Here is a 22,454-nt window from a genome sequence, read left to right as displayed (position 1 = left end):
CAGTGTGGAAGAATTCTCGTTTCCCTGCACCCTGTCACCGCTTGGTATTATCTGTCTCTTACTTTTTAGCCATTCCAGTGGGTACACAGTAGTTTTACATTGTGGTTTTAATCTGCATTTCCTTGATTTACAAAATTAAACTCCCTTTCATATATTTATTGTCCATTTGAATATCTTCTTTTGTGAATAACCTGTTCAGGTTTTTTGCCATTTTTTTTCCTATTGCATTGTATATTTCTTACTGATTTGTAGAAGTTCTTTGTATACCCTGCATATGAGTCCTTTGTCAAATATATGTATTGCAAATATCTTCTGCTCTGTGGCTTGTCTGTTCACTCTTAGTGGTTGGTGTCTTTTGATGAACAGAAGTTTATAATTTTAATGAAATTCAATTTATCATTTTTGCCCTTTACGGCTCTTTTTAATGTCCTGTTTAAGTAGTTGTTGCCTACCCCTGAAATTATAAAGATATTTTCCTATGTTTTCTTCTAAAAGTTTATTGTTTTACTATTCACATTTAGATTTATAATCCATCTGAAATTGATTTTTGTGCTTAGTGTGGGGTATAAGGTTCAAGATTCATATTGTTTCCATATGGTTATGGAATTGACCAGCATTATTTATTGAAAAGAATTGGATCTCATAGCATTTTAACTTAAAATAATTGTAAAACACAAAACTGAGACATAAATGATATGTGCTTCTAATGTACGCGTGAGATGGTTTCCATTATCTTCCAGTTAACTACATGCTTACATTTCATGGTTCATGCCATTCCTCATTAGCAAATTAGTGGTAGGGTTGAAGTTTTTTAATAGCAGCCTAACTATACTCTCACCACATCAAAGGTACATTTAAAAATAAAACAATTCTAGAGTAAATATTCATAACAATATCGGCAATATAAAAGTAAAAAAGTTAAACTACAAGTAAATGAGGACAAGAATATTGCCTTTTTTGTTCATTGTTGTATATTCATTGCTTAACACGAATCCTGGCACACAGTAAACAATCAATAAATGTTGAACAAGTGAATGCAAAAAACGATTTTTGGTGCACAAGCACCTTATTAGGCATTGAGATATTCCACGTAAGTTAATGTTCCACATAAACAAACATTCTTTAAAAGCAGTAAATTTTGGGGGGAGGGGAGTTATCACTGTGTGAGGGATATAAATGATAAATGTCTAACTAGTGAAAAAAAAGAGGCTATATCTTATATATTCTGGATTCAAATTCTTGGATTTCATTCCTACTCTTCAAAATACTAATTTTATGACCTTGTAAAGTTACATAATTTCTTTGTGTATCAGTTCTCTTATCAATAAAAAGGGAATAATAATAGAATATTCTTTATAAGGTTCTTTTTAAGCTTAAGTGAGATTTTGTAGACAAACTGCTCAGGCCATAGTGAACATTTAATACTATTTTTTTATGTTTTAAAATAAAATAGCCATATGGATGCAAAAAATAAATAAAAGCAGTAAATTTCTATTTCAATTATTTTTGATGAGAGTCTTACTAAAAATAGACACATTTCTTTGCCTTCTCAAATAAAAAGTATAACAAATATAAACATTTCTTGGTTTGTCTTGGTCATCTTTAGGGATACTAAAAAAGTACTATAAGTAATTTCTAAGAAATGTTGTCATTGCTCCAAAACAAACTGCTTATTCTTTTATTGATAAAGAAATATTCCGGACAGGGCAATTATAGGAATTTAGAGAATGGCAATATATACTTTAATTAAAGTGATCAACAATGACAATGTAAAACAGAACTGAAAGCAGCATTTCCTAAACTACTGTTGTTTGGGATGGTGAGTCATGAAGAAAGTAAACCATGGTCAAATAAGTTTAGGAAATCCTACATACTGTGTCCCTCTCTTGTAAATTCACAATTTCATTAGCACATTAAAAGCTTTGAGAAATGTATCTCTTTCCCCCCCCCCAAACCTGTTGGAGTATTGAATACTTTTCACAAGTGAAAAGCTCTTACTGTCCTACAAAAGCAGTGTTCTATGGCACATAGTTTAAAAACACTGAATTATCTGGACCAGTACTGTATTACATTAATGTATGGATGCCTAGAACTGTGTGGTTAAAACAGAGGGCTATGATAGCAAATAGCTATGCCTCTCAGTAGAGAGATTAAATTTAAATATTACAATGTAAATAATACAAAAATGATGAAAAATAGTAGTAAGTTTTCAAAAATAATTTGTTAAACTTCCTTTTTTATAAAAACACATTCAGATGACTTTGGAAGGATAATAATTACTAGAGGATTAATGCTGCTTAGATGCAGTAAACCAGTCAGTCAGTCATACAGAATAACTTGTTTTTAAGAAGCATGAAACGGTAACACAGGATTGCTAGTGAAGAATGAAAAGATTTAAGTGTGAAATTAAAATACCAGCTCATGTGGAGTTCAAATCCTAGCAGTTGTCAGATTCCTTAGTGAATCATCAAGGCTATTGTTATTGAGCCACAGTATGCATAGTTGGAGAGAAATAAAAAATATATTCGCTACTTTTTTCCCTTACTAATACACCATAAATGAGATGGGAAAAATTTGAAGGGGAGAGATTTTAATAAAATGATCAAGGTAAGTTCTGTATTTTCTATGTGTTGTAAAGAGTGTCTCATTATTAAAAAGGAAATACAGTTGAAGTGACTTTTTTTCAAGATCATTGCACCTTAAGACAGAAAATCTAATACCAAATAAGGACCTTAAAACAAAGTCAAACTTCCCCAAAGAAAATAGTGGCTCTTACTATTTAATGGTACTAAAAATGTGATGAAAAAAGTTTTAAGTTCTTTAGAACTTAAAGAAACTTTTTGCCCAGATGGTTTACTTTACAAGCCAGCTTAACTGTAAGCACCTACAGATACAAAGGGAGAAGGGTAGGGGAACAAAAGCTACTTTGTTCAGTTGGTCTTTTTTACCTGACACCAAGTCCATCCTAGCAGGCAAGGGAAGAGTTTTACACCTAAATATATTCTTTCTCCTGCCATTACTTCTTTGATCTGACATAATTTAAAGAACACATTTGTGACCCTACACGTGCGTCTTGTTATTAATGGTACGCAGGGAAGATTCTCTGCCTCCAGCTGAATTCATGGACCGTTCTGAATATTAAGCCAGTCCTTTTTAGTGTTTTTTTAACTTTATCAGTTCCTGGAACTTGACTTGCTCTATGTGTATCCTGATCCAGTACTATCTTGTTTGTTCAGTTAGGACAAGAGTATAGTCTGTAAGATTTTTTTAAAGAGGCAACCCATAAAACTACTCACTTCACAGATCTGTTTTCTTATTATGTATGTCATCAACATATATGCCATTTTCTTTCATGATAAATTCCAAATCTGGGCTTCTCGATACAACATACTAGAGGAAGAGACTAAGCAACCATTAGACCTGTCTGTTAACTCATTTGACTACGTTTATATCTACCACTTTGTAGAGAAGTCTATTAGGAATGATTTGGAGCTTTTTATTGATTTGTTTCCCTCTTGGCCTTCAACTCCATGGACAGGAATTCGTTATAACATAGATTGCTTTGCATAAACGTCTTACATGCTCTTACATAAGAGATTCTAATTTAGGGACCGTGGATTGGTCCCTAGGAGATTTGTGCAAAATTTTGTGTGTATTTTTCTGAGAAGAGGATCTAATGTTTTGAACAGATTCTCAGACTCATCATATATGACCTAACAATAGTTATCTAACCATCACTATTCTCGGGAAACTGAAAACTGTCCAGATTAAGACAGACCACCAAGAGCTGCCCCATTTTCAGATAGTTCTTCATTTACTTGACAAATATTTGAGCACCTGCCGTGGGTAATGCTTTAAGTGCTGGGGATACAGTGGATACTGGGGATACAGTGGTGAGCAGGAATGGCAAGATCCCGCTCTCCTCATCTTACTTTGTTAGAGGGAGATCCACAACAAACAGTGATAACTTCAAATAGCTTTAGATAGAATTTCAAATAGCTTTAGCTCCTGTGAGGAAAATAAAGAAGGTTAATGTGATAGTGACTGGGTTGTCAAGGAAAACCTCTAAGGAGGCAACATTTGAGGAGATGCCTGAATAAAATTGGGAGATACAGGGAAATAGCATTCCCGGCAGAGGGAAGAGCAAGTCAAAATCCTTGCAAACGAAATTGGGAAGATTATCAGAGCCAAATCGTGTAGGGCCTTATTAAGGAGTTTATGATGTAAAGTATGATGGGACACCCTTCAAGGGTTTTAAGCAAGTTAGTAGCATGCTCTGATTTTCATTTCTAAAAGATTGTTCTGGCTACTGTAAGGAGAATAGATTGAAACAGGATAAAATTATAATCAGGAAAACAGACGATGACTTTGGTAGAGCGGGCTACAGATGCTTGATTGCTATTGCTTAATTACTGATGATGCGGTTCATTATATTTCCCAGTGGCTTCTTCATATGGGCTCAGAAGTTTCTGTTTTTGGTATTAGAAATAGTTGGATTTATCCTGAGCCATTACTAGTTTGTTTTTATCTTAGGAATACTGTGAATGATCCAACTAATCATTGTCTTTTTAATTTTGGAGGAGCTAGAAAACTCAGGTGTGTAGGATAGCATCACATGCATTTTATGTACTAACCTCATTTCCTCTCCTACCTTCACTTTCCCCTGGCCCTAACTTTTCTCAGTTACTAAGTTGTATTTATCATGTATGTATTTTTGTAACTTGCTTTAAAAATCCCTTGGCACAAGCAGTGTGTAAATAAATTAAATATTTATTAGTGGAATCCTAAAGCTGCAGTAAAAAGAATATGTATGTATGGATTTTCATTTATTTCTTCCTTTACTCATTCATTTCTTCAACAAATGTCTATTAAGTGCCTACAATAGCCAGCAACGGGGGAAACAGAATTGAGCAGTAGGCAATAAAATAAGACCTAGACAGTTTGAGAGATGAATTACTTGGGATCAATGAAGGTAAAGTGAAAAAAAGATAAAGACTGTTAGATTCAGAAAGATACCTTGCTAAAGGGTAGAAATTAAGGAGTATAAAAGAAAGCTACTGAGGTATCCGAATGGTGTGCTGAGAAGGACACAATTGTGTAGGAAATCAGGAAACAAGGTGGAATCCTGCTTCTCTTAATAACTACTGTACACCTTTGAGAAAGTGTTTCCTAACTCTATGTTAATGGTTTAATGAAATCTGTGAGGAAAAATGTACATTTAACTTCTGGAAGAGACCTTCTTCATGGTATGCTTATATGCTTAATCTTTATTGCTAAAATTAGTGAATTGTGTGACACTTGCTTTGCAGAGGCCATTAATTGATTAAGTCATCGGTTACCATCTCTCTGTACTTAGCATACTTCCTCAGGGTGAATGCAAGGATGCTGTGCCAGATGAAGAGCATAGTTCTCTCCACAAATAATGCTTCATAAGGGAAGTAGCCTGGGCACCCTCCTGCTTATTCTCATTATCCCCCTCACCTACTACTTTCACTTTTTTTACATGGTCTGGTAATCCCTCTCCACAGTGCCCCTAAATGGTTGTAAAGTTTAAGAAAGAAATTCAAATGTACTTCACCATAGAAAGATAGGAGAACCTGATAAAGATACACTTGAATTTGACTCAAAATGAACAACTTTGGATTCTACCTAAAGGGACATGAACAAGCCTTGAAGTTATAAAGGAATTGTTTGGCCATAATTCTTGCCATGGAGACTGGGCGTCTGCCAAGACTTTACTTTGAAATTTCTGTCTTCTGTTTCTAATCTTAAGGCATCATAACATACAATTCTTTTGCCACTAGTCCAGTTTATTCTTTTATGATGAGGAAGAAGGCACTTTTAAATAACAATTATTTCCACTATAATTAAACAAATCTTCTTTTGTTTGCATTATATTTGTTACTATATTGTATACACATTCTGCTTGCTTAAACTTGCCCCTGTGACTACTTCACAGGAACTTTCTTTAGAAGTTTTAAAGTCTTTGACTTCTTAAAGTATTAATGGGATTTGCCAAAGTTGTAGTATCTGAATGCTTCACTAGATATAGTAGCAGGACAACAAGCTTGTTCACACAGCTCCTCCAGCAAGCATTTTTTTTCCTTAGACAATCCTAAACTCATTTGAAGTGCCAAAGAATTAAAGGAAGATGTATTTGGGTTTACTCTTGAATATAACAAGACTAGACATCTCACAAAGTTTACCTTAAGGTCCAGATATTAGAAAAGTATGCTGCCCTTTGGGAGAGCTTAGATTATAAAGGATTAGCCTGAACCTAAATGTCTTTTGCTTTTTGTTCCCGTGTCATAATTCTGGTACTTTACAGTTTATGTGCTTAACTATGTACGTGATTCATGCTCATACCTTCAGTTACTGATATAAATTTTGAACTCAGATTCTTGTGATTATTTTAAGAGTAAAGGTTAGAGAGGCCCTGTCTCCAGATACAGTCACATTGGGAGTTAGAGCTTCAAAATATGAACTTTGAGGGGACACAATTCAATCCATAACACATAGACTAACAAAACGGAGAGAACTTGTCACCAGTAAATGTTAAAAGAAGCTATTTAGAGAGAAGGAGCATGATGTTGGTTAGAAATTTGTATCTACATAAAGAAAGGAAAAGCTTTAGAGAAGGAATAAATAAAGGTTAAAAAAGAAAAGGTTAGAGCTGTCTTGCAGTTTGGAAAATTAACCCTCTAATATGATTTTTTGGAAACCAGAAAAACAAATAAGCAAACAAAACATCATGATAATTACAAAAATAATACATGCCCACTGATTTTTAAAATTTTTTATTTTTAAGGCATTAGAGACTCACAAGAAGCTACAAATATAGTTCAGAGAGGTCCTATGTACACTTTACTAGGCTCCCCCATGGTAATTTTTTATATAGCTATCTATGATTATCAAAATCAGGAAATTGACATTGCATGCTCGCTATTTAAAACAATGGCAAAAAAATCAGGCATGTAGAAGTGTATAAAGAGAAAGCTTTCCTCTTCAATTTCTCAGGGTCATCAGTGTGTTTCCCTGCAGACCTTTAATAATCACTTAAATACAGAGACATGCACCCACTTGTGTGCACACATGTAGAATTATTTGCTTTTCGGGGGGAAATGGATCATTTATGCTATAATTTACATTTTTCATGCAACGCTACATGATTTCATATTGGTAAATATGTATCTGTTTTATTTTTCATTTCTTCATAATGTTCTATAGTATAAATATGCAATAATTTATTAAACAAGTCCTTTTTTGTATGGAGTCTCCAGTTTTTCTACATATAAATAATGCTGCAGTTAATATTCTCAGACATGTATATTGAGCACTTAACGTATTTCTATAGGCCTTGTAGAAGTGGGATTACTGCGTATTGCCAAAATATCATATATTTATAGTATAAAAAGTATACTAGTCAGAATTATTTTTGAAAGAAGTGCTTAAGTTAGCAATATTTCAGTAAACAAAATTAATAAATGTATGGGAAAAATTATTTGTGTTAAGTGCATTTGGGCAAGTATGGAATATTCCTTATTTATAATACAAGCCTTTTTATACTGTGATTAATTTTGAGGTAAATTTTCAGTGTTATGCAAGGAATAAGTCTTTGTCTCCATAGGCTGGGAATTACAATCCAGTGCATAATGTAAGAGAGGCAGTCTCAAATTTAAATGCTTTTAGTTATTAATATTCTTGCTATTTTTTTCACTGAAAGTGATAGGTTAAAATTTTTTAGAGAAGTCTGTCAGCAATAAAAGATAGTGATATTCTGGCCTTTGATAAATATTACACATTCATTATTAGATAATCATCTCAGTATTGGTACTATCCAATTATTTTTCCTCTCAAAATTCACATTTTTACCAAGTTTTCTGTTTTATAAGAAGTAATGTTTTTTTCTCTAATTGTTGTTTTATTTTATTGAATGAAAATGTTCCTCTTCTTTTCTGTTACAGATTTCTTTGAGTTGGGAGAATAGTTTATGAGAAATTTAAATATTTAAATACTTTGCCAGAAAAACAGCAAAAACACATGTTTATTTCATACGTTAATGAGTATTATTATAGCCAGAAAGACCATATTCTCTGTTACGATGTTTTTGCTGTATAAAACAAAATTCCCTAGACTGCCTATATATTTGCCATATCCAGTGTGAATCTTAAAAGTGTTCTAAAAAACCTTACCAAGCATTTTTTTGAAAGCAGATTGGTTACACATACAAATAAAAGGAAATCTTGTGTAAATTAAGCCAACCTAATCTAAGTTGTTCAAGCACTTAATTTATAAATTGAGGAAATTAGATTCTAATTCTACTTTACATATAAATTTGAAAAAGACACTTAATCTCTCTGAAGATCAGTTTCTCCTTTTATAAAGTATAGGCGAGCCTGCACTTCGCTGGAATGAGTTGTTCAAGTGAAAAGATACACACAAATATAACTAATGGTCTGAAATAGAGATAAAGAAAAATTAACAGTCGGTTAATCAGGATCCACTATAAGCTAATCTATGTGTGAAAGACTCACAGCCTCAAAATATATTTATGAAAATCTTTTCCACTGGTTTAAATTAAAAGCTTTTTCTTGTGCATAATCTCTCTGCTTTTCCTTTGTGGCTAGGTTTTGTCACAGAAAAGACACAATCCTTAAACTTTTGCTTCTCAAAGTGTTCTGTGCAATATAATTTAGTTCAGTTGAACAAGCTTTTATTGAGTACCCTAAGGGAGAAAGAAGAGCTATTATCCTGCCCTTGAACGACTCATAACTTGGTTGGAAAGTGAAAGCAAACATAGCCAAAAAACTGGGTATAACCATATGTACATACTCCAAACTTGAGGAAGTTCTCAGTGGCCCACAGAGCCACCCATCCTCTCAAATTTAGATGACTCAGGGAATTCAACACCGCTAACATTCAGCTAGCACTTGGAAGGGATGCATTCTGCCATACACAGACACACACACACACACACACACACACACACACACGGTGCCAAAAATGTATACACATTTTAAGAAAGGAAAAAATATTAAAATTGTAATAATATATACCAATAACAAAAGATGAATGCAAGTCACGTTTGACTTCTGCAATTACAAGAGGTGCTCAAAGTGGTTACCATCAGCGTCCAGACATTTCTGATGACGGCAGACTACTGCTTGAGCAATGTTGACCGAAGTATCCCTTTGTAGACATTTTTTTTGGCACCCCAGGGATAGATTAGATGGATAGGAATAGATAGGAATAGATAGATAGGATAGGAATCTATCCTATCCATATATTAAAAGAAATTTAGATTAGTGTCTCTTAAGATCCAAGTGGAAATATATATAGTCATGATGAAAATTTTTACTAATATATGTCAAAAGGATGAAATTGTTGAAGGGATTATTTGATTTGAGAATTAAGCATTTATAGTATTTTTGCTGGAACTTCCTCCTTAGGTGTACATTACAATGCTTAGTACTTAATGTTAAGTGACAGGTTAGTCCGTAGAGTGTTTTACAATTTATAGTTCTTTTTCATTGACTCTCACATTTTCTTAAATTTTAAATCACCTTTCAGTTACCTTTAGTCTGTGATTCAGTGATTTTCTTGGTCATGAAATCCTAAGACTTGAAAATTGGAAGGAACTTCAGAAAAATCTAACCAAACCTCCTGGAAGCTCTCTCCTTAACCAGGACTCTTGCTGCTGCTACAGTTTCTTGATGGAGCCTACATTCAAATAGAGGCTTGCCTGCCCTTTTGAAAACCTCAGAGCAGCCTTCACCACTTCTTCCTGGACCTGGTCAGACATAGTCGTATCTGACATTTCCCAACCATGCATCCATCATTCTAGAAGATTAAAACATTTGATTATTCAGTATAGTTCAGTACTTTCTCCCTACTCTTTCCACTTTCTTACTCCACTCTTTCCCACCTCCCCAACCTTTTTCCTGTTTATTCGCTCCTTGGTTTGTGGACACTTACATTTTCACTTCTTCTAGCCCTCTTACACTTTCATTCCTGTGTAAATGGCCCTACAGCTTCAACTGTGGGGCAGAATGTTTTCTTCACCTCCTTGTCCCAGAATTCTGAGGATACTGCCAGCCCTGTAGCCCTCTCTAGTGGTAGCTACATATTCTGTCACGTGCTCCACAGCATTACGGAAAGATTGCTTTTCTCCTGCTTCCCCGTTTTCCATTTACAGACCACTGTCCTTCCACTCTTGAGTGAAAGCTCCAACCCCTTTGAGCCTCCTCATTCTATCACCATCAACCTCTCACTGTTGCTTTGCAATCAGTTTACCTGTATTCACACTCATTCTCATTTCCCTTCCTTCAGACTCATGATAGGTAGCCATTTTATTCAAGGTGCTCTCATCTTCCTATGCCCTTGACCCCGTCTTTCCTATGGGACTTTATTTCATTATTCATCTACCTTTCCTCTGCCTTATCCTTTTCCTGACTACCTCAGCTTAAAAACATGTTCACATCTTTCTTATTTGAGAGAGAGGAGGGGAGGGAGGCAGGGAAAATATCTTTTCTAGTCTCATTCTAGCTATTTCCAGCCTCTTTTCTTCTCCTTTGCATCCGGTTTCCTTAAAAGAATGATTTATCATTGATCATATGTTTATTTCCTCATTTCTCATCCATTCCTCATTCCACAACTCTCTGCTTTGCCAGACTGCTGAAACACTATTCACTTAGTTCACTGGGGAAAGCCATTAGATGTTGTAGCCCTTATTTTACTGGTTCTTTCTGCTGCATTTGATAATGTCGATTATGTCCTCTTTAAAATCTTTCTTCTTCAAAGGCTATACTCTGACGTTCTTTTTCTGTGTCTTTTGTGGCTTCCTTTTCTACCCCCTAGATGTTGGTATCCCTAAGGTTTCTGTCCATAGAACACTGCTCTCTCTCTACACTTTACCTGGGTGAACTCATGCACTTTCATCTTATCTCTGGCACAAATGCTGTATGACCTAGATACATATCCAGTTGCTTGGTAGACATTTTCACGGGGATGTGTATCTCACATCCTATGTGACCAAAACTGTCAACATATCATCTTCCTGTATTCTCAAATCATATCTTCCTTTTCTGTTCTTTATTTTGGTTGATGGCACCACTCTACTGTGTTCCACATCGAGTCAATCATCATGTCCTAGGGATGTTTTCTCCTAAATATTTTCAAACCTATCCTCTTCTTTCCATCCTAACTACCTGCCTACCACCTATCCAGCCTCTTCTCTCTATACCAACTACCTAACTTGTCTGTCCCAGTGTAGTTCAAGGTTATCACAACAGTCTCCTGATTATTTTTCCTGCCATTACTGTTTTCTCCTCAAATCCATTCTTCACAGAGTTGTTGGAGTCACATACCTAAGGGATGAATCTGACCACGTGAGCTCCCTTGTTTAAAACCTTCCACAAGTTCCTAAATCAGGTCTGTCTTGTACTATTCCCTTATATTTTAATTTAGCAGCACTCAAGTACGTGACACTCCCTATAAGCACAAATGTTTCTCATCTTTGGCCCTTTTCTCATGCTGTCTGATCTGCTTGAAATACCACTGCCATTTCCTGATTCACTCCTTTATACGACTCAGTGTGGGTACTCCCCTTCTTAGGTTTGCTTCTCACCCCCCCCCCAACAAAATTGAATGTTCTAATAATAACCTATGCATAACTCTATCATTGTAATTAATTAGCATGTTCATAATTATGTTTGTGTGAATATCTCTTCCATTACACTTATGAACTCCTTGTAGCCAAAGACCAGTCGTCATCTTTTTTATGGCTGTCAAATAGAGTGCTTGTCACATGCAAACACAGTCCCTTCATTTTACAGAAGAGGAAGTTTGAGACCCAAAGTTTACAATCCCCTTAAATGATTAATTCTAAAGGAAAGTAGCTTGATTTAAAAAAAAAAAAAAAAACTGCGTTGGGAGGGAATTTAATAGGGCCTGTGTATTAATACACTATTGGTATCATATGAAATAGCACTTTTTTATCCATGTGAGAGATAATCAGTAAGCGAATAATATCCATAGAATATTGATTAGGCGAGACATTTGAGGAACTTGATTTTTCCCAACAACATGATGCCGATTTCTAACATTCTAAAGCACCATAACCAAATACCAGATGTTTAAAAATTATTCGGAAGAAAATGCTGACTCGTTTTAAGCTGTAGTGTTTCTTGAGTATTTCCTTAAAATCGTTGACTACTCTTAATTACTCCATGTTCTAAGAATTAAATTCCTTTTTAAAAATATTTATTTTCAACTAATCTGTAATTATTTAAGGAATGCTTCCAACTTTCTTACCTGTTTGTTATCCCTCTCTCCCCTTCTTTGTCCTCCTAATTATCAACAAACTTTACCTCCTCAACTGTGCTGAGGGCACTGGGCCAGGCGTTGTTTTATGTGTTACAAAGAAGAGACCCTATGGCTTGAGTTTTTTCTGGTGGCCTAATGTAAGATGTTTATGCAAAGTGTCAATGGAAACAGTTATCTTAGCAGGATGACACAACCTATTTTGCTCAGAAATGTGCTAATTTCCTGTTTAGGTTATCCAGAGGGCAGGTAGGGATTTCTTTTTGCACTACTGCACTGCAGACTCCCGTCATGCAAGCACTGTAGGACTTAGGTCGCAATCCGCTTAATTCCACTGGCTGCATTTATCTTCCCCAAAAAATAAGTCCTTCCCCCGCTGTTTCTATTTAGTTTCTCTTTTTGTATTTCACTGCTATAACCTGTAGTGCAGGTGATGCCAACAGCTCTTTTCCAATAGCTTAAGCTGCATCTTAAAATTTGTCTGTTGCCCATTTTGAAATTCATGTGGATACTTGCATTAGCCAGAATGTCACAGTGTTGTCATTGTTACCCTGTCCTAGAAATGTTACTAAGCATTTAAGCATCAAGCCGCTAAGTAAGCCATGGCTACATGCTATGTACTCCTACTTTAGTGAATCAGCTGCAGTGTAGTTTGATAACTTCCCTTTTGTTGTATTTAATTATGCCTTGAGGCTGTAAGAAAGCTGCATTTATCAATTTAAACAGACTAAGCAGCAAGTGTTCTGACATGTTTATTGAGCAAATTATTATATCTGACCAAAGGTAAATTATATATGCAATCAGGTCTGCAAGTAACTGGATAATTAGGGGTTAATAAATTGTCTAGCATAAGAGACATGCCCTTTAGATTCTAGAAAACTGAACTAAATACATATCTTTTTAAATTGTTTAAGATTACAAAATCTATTACAAGATTAGAAAGAAATGAAATGAGGATGCAAACCTCTTAAATATGAGTACTAGCCAAGATATTGTAATATTCTTGTATTTAATAGAGACCACAAAGATCCTTATTTTCCTTGTTGCCCTCATGCTAAGTATGGTAGTCTAGCTAACTCTTCATTCCTTTGGGAATCCAAGGCCAAAATGGTAAAGGGCCTCTATTTATAGTCTAGGACATAAAACTGAGACCTTCTCTCTAGAAAGCCAAGCAAACGAGATATGTATCTAAAATTCAGTTCCCTGCTCAACCAAAGATTGCTTGCAAGGACTAGAACTGAGGGTTTTACTTTTGTTACTGCCTGCTAAGGTATTACCAGAAAAACTATCCCCTTTTTCCTCTTGAGGTAGCTGGGATTTAATGGCTTTGGTTTGTTTCATTTATCTCAAATGGCCTAAATTCAATTTTAAAAAATAGAATGATAAGGTGTCTCTAGGGGGGGTGAAGTATTTAGTTATAATGTTAGTTTAGCTTTGTTTCTTCAAAAGCCAAAAGTCAGTGTTTATAAATAATGTCAAATTATAAATAATATATATTACTTGACTTACTAAAATTTTAGAGTAAAGCATGCATGACTAATTTTATTCAACACTAAAGTAATCCAGCTATTAGATTCTCCAAATTTTTATTTGCCTTATTTTAAGTCATAATTGTGGGGAGGCGGGGAGAAGAATATCCGCTTAGATTTTTACAAATTTTTGAGAAGTAGTTATTCCCTCCCTGTTTTTCTTCTTTTTTATTTTTTAATTTTTTTTATTGGGGAATATTGGGGAGCAGTGTGTTTCTCCAGGGCCCATCAGCTCCAAGTCATTGTCCTTCAATCTAGTTGTGGAGGCTGCAGCTCAGCTCCAAGTCCAGTTTCCGTTTTCAATCTTTAGTTATAGGGGCCGCAGCCCACCATTCCATGTGGGAATTGAGCCCACAACCTTGTTGTTAAGAGCTCTCGCTCTAACCAACTGAGCCATCCGGCTGCCCCAGCCCCTTTTTCTTCTAACAGTTGCACTGTAAAGGAGTACGTAAAGAAACCCCAGCATCGTTTAGCTTCCTGCATCCAAGCAACTACTATATCCAGAAGTATAGACACATTGCATACAATTTTCTTCATTGGCTTATCCACATTGTCTTTCTATGTTGTTTGAAAATTCTTCCGTCAATTCATACAGGCAGATCTTATTTCTTCATTGCTCCAATGAAGTAAAATGACTCATCAGAGAGAACTGAAAGTCTAGTGAACACCTCATCATGAATTTCAAGGTTTGATTTCCTTAGTATTGGAAGTCTGAGCTTCATTGGTAAAGTCATTACATAAAAACCAATTAGATAAGTGTGGCTGGCAGATGATGTAATGAATCTGGATAGAAAATAAAATGTATGGCCCAAGAATGTTTGTTTAACAATGTTTGATGGTGGCACCACTGGTTTCCAAAAGGTAATCTCAAGAGCAGAACTTTGGTTGTGAAATATTCTGGTACATTCCGTAGCACAAATTAAATCAGTCAATAAAATGAACTAGTCTGGCTTTCAGAGTAATTATAAGACATTACTAAAAATTCAGAGATGTCTTTATTAATAGTTTACAGTAAAAAATAACATAGCCATCTTATAAGTATATAAGATGTGGGTTCAGTGTAGACCTAAAATTCTGTGTCAAAAGGTAACCTATACAGTTCATCTCAACGTATATTTACTTAGTACCTGCTACATGTCAGGTACTGGGCCAAATGTGAAGATACAGATACTAAGCAAAATAAGTCACCAGCTTCAAGGCACTTACAAAGTACATGTTTAGGGGAAGAAAAGGCACTTCAGTTATTGGGATATTGGAAGGAGACAGGGCTGAGGTAGCCATGAGTCACCCAACTACGAAAGGAATTAATTGATATTTGATTCTTTCCTGCGGAGACAGACACATTAACCCATGATATCAGTGTACTGCGGTAGAGATATGTGGAGGGTGCTATGAGGACGTGAAAGAGGACCAACTAACCCAACCAAGGTCATCTAGGGAGGCCTCCTTAGAGAGGTGAATCCAGACTTCAATTTTATGAAATAAGTTACCTGGGTGAAGAAGGAACAGAAGGTGACTCCATACTGAGAAGAAAATGATAAATGTCCTGGAGGTAATCGTGGTTTATAGGAGAACTATGAGTGTTCTTTGATTAGGAGCTGAAATTACAAGACAGGAGAGGAAGCCAAGAAAGGTTGACCTGGATTAGGTGCAAGATAGCTTTCCATGTCATGCTAAGGAACTCGAACTTTATCTTGTAGGCGTTGGGAAGCTGTTGAATGTCTTAAGCAAGTAAACGGTGTGATCAGATTTGTATTTTAGCTGGATCGCTCTGGCAGAAATATGAAGGTTGATGGATCTGGGGTGTTAGGAGGGAGAGGCAAAGGGGATAGGCAATACCAAAGGCCCCAAGGGGAGAGATTATGAAATCTAAACTCGGACAGTAGTAGTAGTAGTAGTAGGTTGGTGCAAAAGTAATTGTGGTTTAAAAGGTTAAAAATAATTACAAAAACCACAATTACTTTTGCACCAACCTGATGGTGGTGGTAGTAGTAATAGTAGTAGTAGTAGTAGAGATGGAAAGTAGGAAGCAAGTGAATTCAAGAAATATTTAGAAGGCTGGTTGACACAATTTAGCAATAAGTTAGATGCTGGAGTAGTGAGAGAGAAGAGTCAATGCAGACTGAATCCAGATTTCTAGTTTGGGTAATTGGGTAAGTGCTACCACTCAATTAGGTAAGATCCACCGTACAGTATCAGGAGACAGAACCAGGTACTCTCACTACTAAAGGAAAACAAGCTGCATATATATGTAATGGTATTATAAAAACCAAGATCACACTGAAGAACAGTTGACCATTGAACAACATGGGGGTTAGGGGCACTGACCCCCCACATAGTCAAAAATCCAAGTATAACTTTTGACTTCCTAAAAAGTAACTACTAATAGCCTACTGTTGACTGGAAAACCTTACTGGATAACCTTACCGATAGATAGCATAAACAATTGATTAACACATATTTTGTATGTTATATGTGTGTTATATATACTGTGTCCTTACAATAAAGTAAGCTGGAGAATAGAAAATGTTAAGAAAATCATAAGGAAGAGAAAATACATTTACAGTATTTATTGAAAAAAAATCTGCATATAAGTGGACCTGCACAGTTCAAACCCTGTTGTTCAAGGATCAACTTCTTGAGGTGAATCTACGTGAAGATACTATCTGAAATGTCTTTTTCCTATTTTGGATAATTATAGGGGTCTTTTTGTTTTTCAGAAGTAGAGGGTAAAATTCTTGTTAATTTATTAACATCTTTCTGCATTCATAAAGAATTTGTAGGGAACTTTAGTTAAATACCTATTGTTATTGGGGTAAATATACATAACATAATATTTTAAACCTCAATTGCCAAAAGAATTATTTTAAAACTCAACTATAGAAGATGCTATTAACAATATTTTTATATTACTAAATGGAGAGTCAGAAGATACTCTTAAAAGTTCATATGACAAATTCTATGCTGTTTTATACTCAAGAGAAATATTAATATAAATATATATCCACACAAAAACTTGTACTAGAATGTTCATAACAATATTATTTATAATTACAAAATGGAAATAACCGAAATATCCGTTAATTAAATTGATGAATGGATAAACAAAATGTGGTATATCCATACAATGGAATATTATTTGGCAATAAAAAGGAATGAAGTACTGAAACATGCTACTCCATGGGTGAACTTGAAAACATTATGCAAAGTGAAAGAATCCAGTTACAAAAGTCTACATGTTATATGACTCCTATTTGGGGAGTGCCTGCTGATGGGTATAGGAGACTTTGGGGTGATAAAAATGTTCTAAAAATGACTAAGATGGTTGCACAACTCTGTGAATATACTCAAAACCATTGATTTGTATACTATAAAAGGAAGAATTGTACAGTTTGTGGACTATATCTCAAAGATGTTTTTCAAAAAATTTTTAAAAGGTGGTATAACAAGAAATAGAAGTTTAATTATATTAATGTTATAAAAGCAAAATAGAGAAAAATTGTGATAGCTGCCAAAAATAGGAAAGGGGTATAAGTAAGATAAACCCTTTTATGTGATAGCTGCAAGATGATAAAAAAAATTAGAAAAATAAGCATATTTAGAGATAATGGGGTATAATCAACAGAATTAAAAACAGAAGGGGTTAAATATGATTGCTTCTGATCAAAAAGTTCAAGATAAAGCAAATATGGATTGTATAAATCTGATTATGTAGATTCCACATTTTGCCTCTTTTCCCCCCAAATTTCAAACCCACTTAGTAGCTATTTAGGACTAGTGCATAGCTTAACATCAGAAATCGTTTAAGAACATTGTGCTGCTGTGTGCCGTTCACTTGAGAGAAGTGACTTGAAGAGACCAGAGCCTGTCCACAGCCTCTGCAGCACAGCGTGCATGCGGGCTCAAGGCTGCTTCTGCTCCTCCCAGAGGCAGCCGGAGAGCAGGTTTGGCAAATGGGACATCGGCAGAGGGCCGGTGTGGGCTGGGGGTCAGGTGTAGCACAGCCCAAAGGCTGCATGAGGGCAAAGAGGGAAGTGGGTGGAAGCACAGTCCTGCTTTTTTTATAGCTCGGTCCTAGCCCTTTTGGCTGCTCCTTCCAATTCTTCTTCTGTGCAGCATGTGGAGTTTCCAAATGTGTTTTCCCACAGCTGGAAAAGAGGGTAAAGCCAAGTGCTCTAAAAATCATATGGAGCTCATCATTTGATTTAAACTTCTGGTGTTTAGAAAAAGGACTTGTATTTTCCCCATTGTGGCTAATTTAGTAAGACCCATTTTTCTTGAACCCCCAGTGCCTAATTACTCATATTTCTTCCTTAAAGCTGTATTATGGTTTAGGATTTTTGTTGTTGTTTAAATCTCAGAAGCACTCTAGGAACCCTTGCTTTGGCTTTGTTTTTTGGAGGCAAAGGAAAAATGATCTCCTGGTTTACTTTTGGAATCTGCAGAGTACCTCTGAGGTCCCAGGTGGATTTGGTGTTTGGAAAAGGGACTTTGGGGGACTAAGGTTGACCCTGAGCCCCCAGGTCACTGTTCACATTTACAAAAGCAAACCTGGTATCCCCAATTGCTTTTCTCTTGAGGTTGGCTTAACTTTATTTATCTTCTGTCTTGGGTCACCGCCCCTGAGGTGCTTCAAAAGCAAAACCCAAAAGACCCAAAACAAAGAAAGCTAAACCAGATTCAAGGAAAAAATGACCTGGCACTCTGGGTTCACTTTTACAAAGGCAAAAAGTCACTTCAAGTTCCATAGAATGGTTTTAAGTCGGCCTAGATTCATTGTGTCATTTGCACAAAGTGATCTCAACAGGTCTGAGACCCCAAGTTTCTTGGGTGTACATCTGGAGTGAGACTTAGGATGGGAAACTGTCAGCAAACTAAATGTGATGACACAAACGAATTCTTCAGTGATTCTGAAGTGATTCAACTGTTTTGAGCATATAAATGGGACCACCCATGCAACCATTTCTTTCCTTAAGCTGAATCTTTTTGTTTGCTGGACACACACAGGGAACGCTGAGGAAGTGAAACTTACAACTCACTTACAAATATTGGCATAAATCCACTTTATGTTATCAGATTAGTTATGAAGGATACTTTTGAATCCTTGGTGAAAAAAAGTTAGGATACTAATTTTAGGTAATCTTATAAATCATGATGAGATAGAACTGAGGCACATTATTTGGCTGTTCATTTTTATATGATCCATACTTTGCTTACTTCCCAAAAGGATTTAAGGTGGAATTACTTTATTTGACTATTTGAACAAACCCATTTATAGAACTTAATACCAATTTTCATTATAATATGCCTGACTTTATCCTTTAATAAGTAATTGTAAAATTGCTTTTGGATAATCTAGGGGAGATTTTTGTTTTTGTTCATATTTGATCTACATCTTTGAATTTCAGATGTATGTGTTAACTAATAAATTCATCTGTTGAGACTATGTCTTACTATTTATTTACAAGACAGAGGTTTTGTAAGATTAATAACAAATGCATTGTTTATGTACTGCCATCTGAAGGAAGCAAAACTTGAGGTAGAAAAGTGAGGTTTTCCATAATTTAGGTTTTAATATTTAAGGACATAGTGCATCCTGTGAAACCTGGCCAAACCATTGCCTGGCAGTCCCCAAGGCCGTGACAGTGTGTGTGGAGTGAAGGTGAGTGTCAGTGGTTGTACCTGTCATCACTCCAGTTTCTTGTCCCTTCCTGTCACACTCTGGCGCCAGAGCAGTCATGTTCTTTTTAAACCATCCCAAAGACCAGGGACCATGCATCTTGGTGAAAGCAGGCATGGAGACAGCTTGTAGAAATTGGCTTGGTGCATAAATCGGCCCTGGCGTAGTGTTAGGTAGGACCCAGGAGTAACGTCCTAGTACTGTGTTACGTCTTTTACATCAGTAGAGCTAACTGTACTTTAAAAAGTGAAAAAGGGCCTTACAACCGTTATGGATAAGGGACACTAGTAGACCCCTCAGAAATGTTAGTGCTTATTTCTTTAGAAAGAACATTTAACTCACTCCACATTAGACCCAATGCTTTATTGTGAAGGACTGTATCTTCTTTACCAATGCTCCAGTTAAAGCCTGGGAGAGGTAGAAGGAAGGAAGTCAGTTGACTGCATTCACTTGCCCGAGTTTGCTTGCAGGCCAGCACTGGCCTTTTTCAGAGAGCTGTCAGCATAAACCACAGTACCTGTAGGGTGCTCATTTTTTGAACTCATGAAGCCTAAGAAAAAAGCTCCCAAGTAAACTTCGAATAGTGGTCTGGCATTGTCAGTCAGTTATTTCTTGTATATCTACTGAGTAGTTACACTCCATTGGACACATTTTATGAGTCTTCCTGCCTAGCTTTGTGAAGTTTCTTTCTATTTACTTATTAAATGCAGTATTATGCATTTGAAAAATCCTTACACACATAAAAATGAGAAATCAGAATATGAGATCAGCATGCTTGCTGGCCTCATATTTCCTCTCCACCTACATCCATGTGTCCTTTGGGTCATAAACACTGAAATGGTGCTCAAGTCTACAGCCACTAGATTCATGGGCTGAGAATAATGAGCAAGCAGTTCCTAGCTCCTACATAAATCAGTAGTTTCTATCTTACTTAATATTAAATTGACAGTCGCTTCCTCCTGTGTTACTGTAGTTTAAATTATTGGGATTTTGTGTAAATAGTTTTCTTTATAATTCTTTCATGTTATAATTTTTTCTTCATAATTTTTATAATATTTTTCATCAAAATGTTGTTTCCTTGTTAACTGTCTGCCTCTCCACTGTCCCCACTTATAATGTCAACTCTTTGAGGACAGAAACGTTGACGCGTTCAATACTTTGGTGTCTAGCACAGAAAGCAGCTCATTAGAGGTGGGCACTCAATATCTGGTGAATAAATAAATGAATATTATCTAGATCCTTGGCTCTTTAATCCACATTGGTAATACAGTCCTTAACCATTAATGTACAGATTTATGCAAATTTCCACAGAAAGCTATAAGTTAACTCTGCACAATATTTCTGCAAAGTATTAGTGTAAATTTGAAAACATGTAGATTAGATTTGTCTACATGTGGACAGGTGGGTTAAATTTTGTGGTTCCTGTAATTTCCAAAGATAAGCGATTTGCGTAGGGGTCTCTGACCATATGTGGAAATTGTAAACATAATATTTCTTTATCTAGGAAATCTGTTTTTGTGCTGTAAAAGAACCAGTTCTGTATTCACAGTTGGAGTTGGTGTAGGTTTTAAATTAATTAAGTGGGCTCCTCCTTTCCCACCTGGGGGTAGATCAGCACCAGAGAAAAACAGACTTATTTTAAAGCCTCTTCCTCTTGCAAATCCCAAAGGTCATGTTGCCAATGCCTTTTGGAAAGAAAGGGAGATTACAGCCAGTATACAGTTATTAAGTGTTTCTTTCTGCTGACTGCGCGCATGCCCACACACAGTTGTGCAAACACACATACCTGAAAAAGGGATCCTTCAAAATGAGGCTTTTGTTTAACAACTCTGTGAGGCGCGTTCATTATCAAAATTTATTTTAATATATAAATATGTAAACATTATTTCTAACTCTTGAGTTACTATATATCCATTGTAGAATATTATGACCATAAAGAAGGCAATAACAATTAATCCATAATCCCACCACACAAATAACAGCCATTCTTAACATATTCTCAAATTTTCTTCCAGTCTTTTTTGATGGGTTTTTAATGTCATTTTAGTAGCAACATTTATCATAAGCGTCTTCCCAGGCTATTTAAAATTCTGTGTAGACGTCGATTTTAATAACTACATATTTGTCTTATCTCACTACTTAATCATTATTTTAATACTGAGATTTAGGCTGTTTTCAGGGTTTTTTTCTTGTTTTATTGATAAATAACATTTTTGAGATTAATATCATTGCTCATAAATTTTTGTCCACCTTTGCTATTGTTTCCTGAAATTAGATTCCTAGAAGTATGATTGCTGAGTCACAGGGAATGGCCATTTTTATAAGGTCCTTAAAAACATATTGCAAAATCACATTCCAGGGAAGTTACCAATTTACATATTCACCACCAGAGTGTATGAAAGTAACTTCTCCTTGTGAAAGGAAAAATGTACTTGTTACAATAGTCAAAAATTAAACAGATTTTAAATAAGTTCCCTTTCCTTTTTTTAGACAGTATATTCTTTTAACATTTTATCAGTGTAGTTTCTGTACCAGTGTTTTAAATTTTGGTATGCCCTAGAATGTCCGAAAGAGAACAAAGTAGCTTTTAATATTAGCAGTTAATATTGTCTTGATACAATTTTCCTCTTTTTACAAGAAATGCTCTATTAATAGCTATACAGTCAAATGGGAAAAGAGACAAATAAGTGCATTACCTTCCTAAGGAAGAGCTAGTTTCTTGTAACCTTTCTTTAGATTTTAACCACCCTATAGGTTTTATCCAAACTCTCACATATCCTATGAGTAAATGCAAATGCTTCCTTCATTCAAAAGCAAAAGCAATATACTCTTTATGTATAAAGTGAGTTTAAAACAAAGAAGAAAGAATAATATAAAAACTGAAGGAAGGTAGTAAGTAAAGCATTTAGCTTTCTGAAACAATT

The 22,454-nt window shown here is 35.5% G+C and overlaps 1 protein-coding gene across 5 annotated transcripts in view; it reads left to right on the top strand.

Moving 5' to 3' along the window:
• The window catches only part of EXOC6 (exocyst complex component 6), a 166,782-nt gene that overhangs the window by 141,021 nt on the left and 3,307 nt on the right, over positions 1-22,454 (top strand). The gene's annotated exons all lie outside the window — the stretch shown is intronic.

This window comes from Rhinolophus sinicus, linkage group LG07 (assembly GCF_036562045.2).
Source record: "Rhinolophus sinicus isolate RSC01 linkage group LG07, ASM3656204v1, whole genome shotgun sequence".
NCBI classification, from domain to species: domain Eukaryota; kingdom Metazoa; phylum Chordata; class Mammalia; order Chiroptera; family Rhinolophidae; genus Rhinolophus; species Rhinolophus sinicus.
Note: the sequence above shows the minus strand (reverse complement) of the source record. Positions and strands in the feature narration are given on the sequence as shown.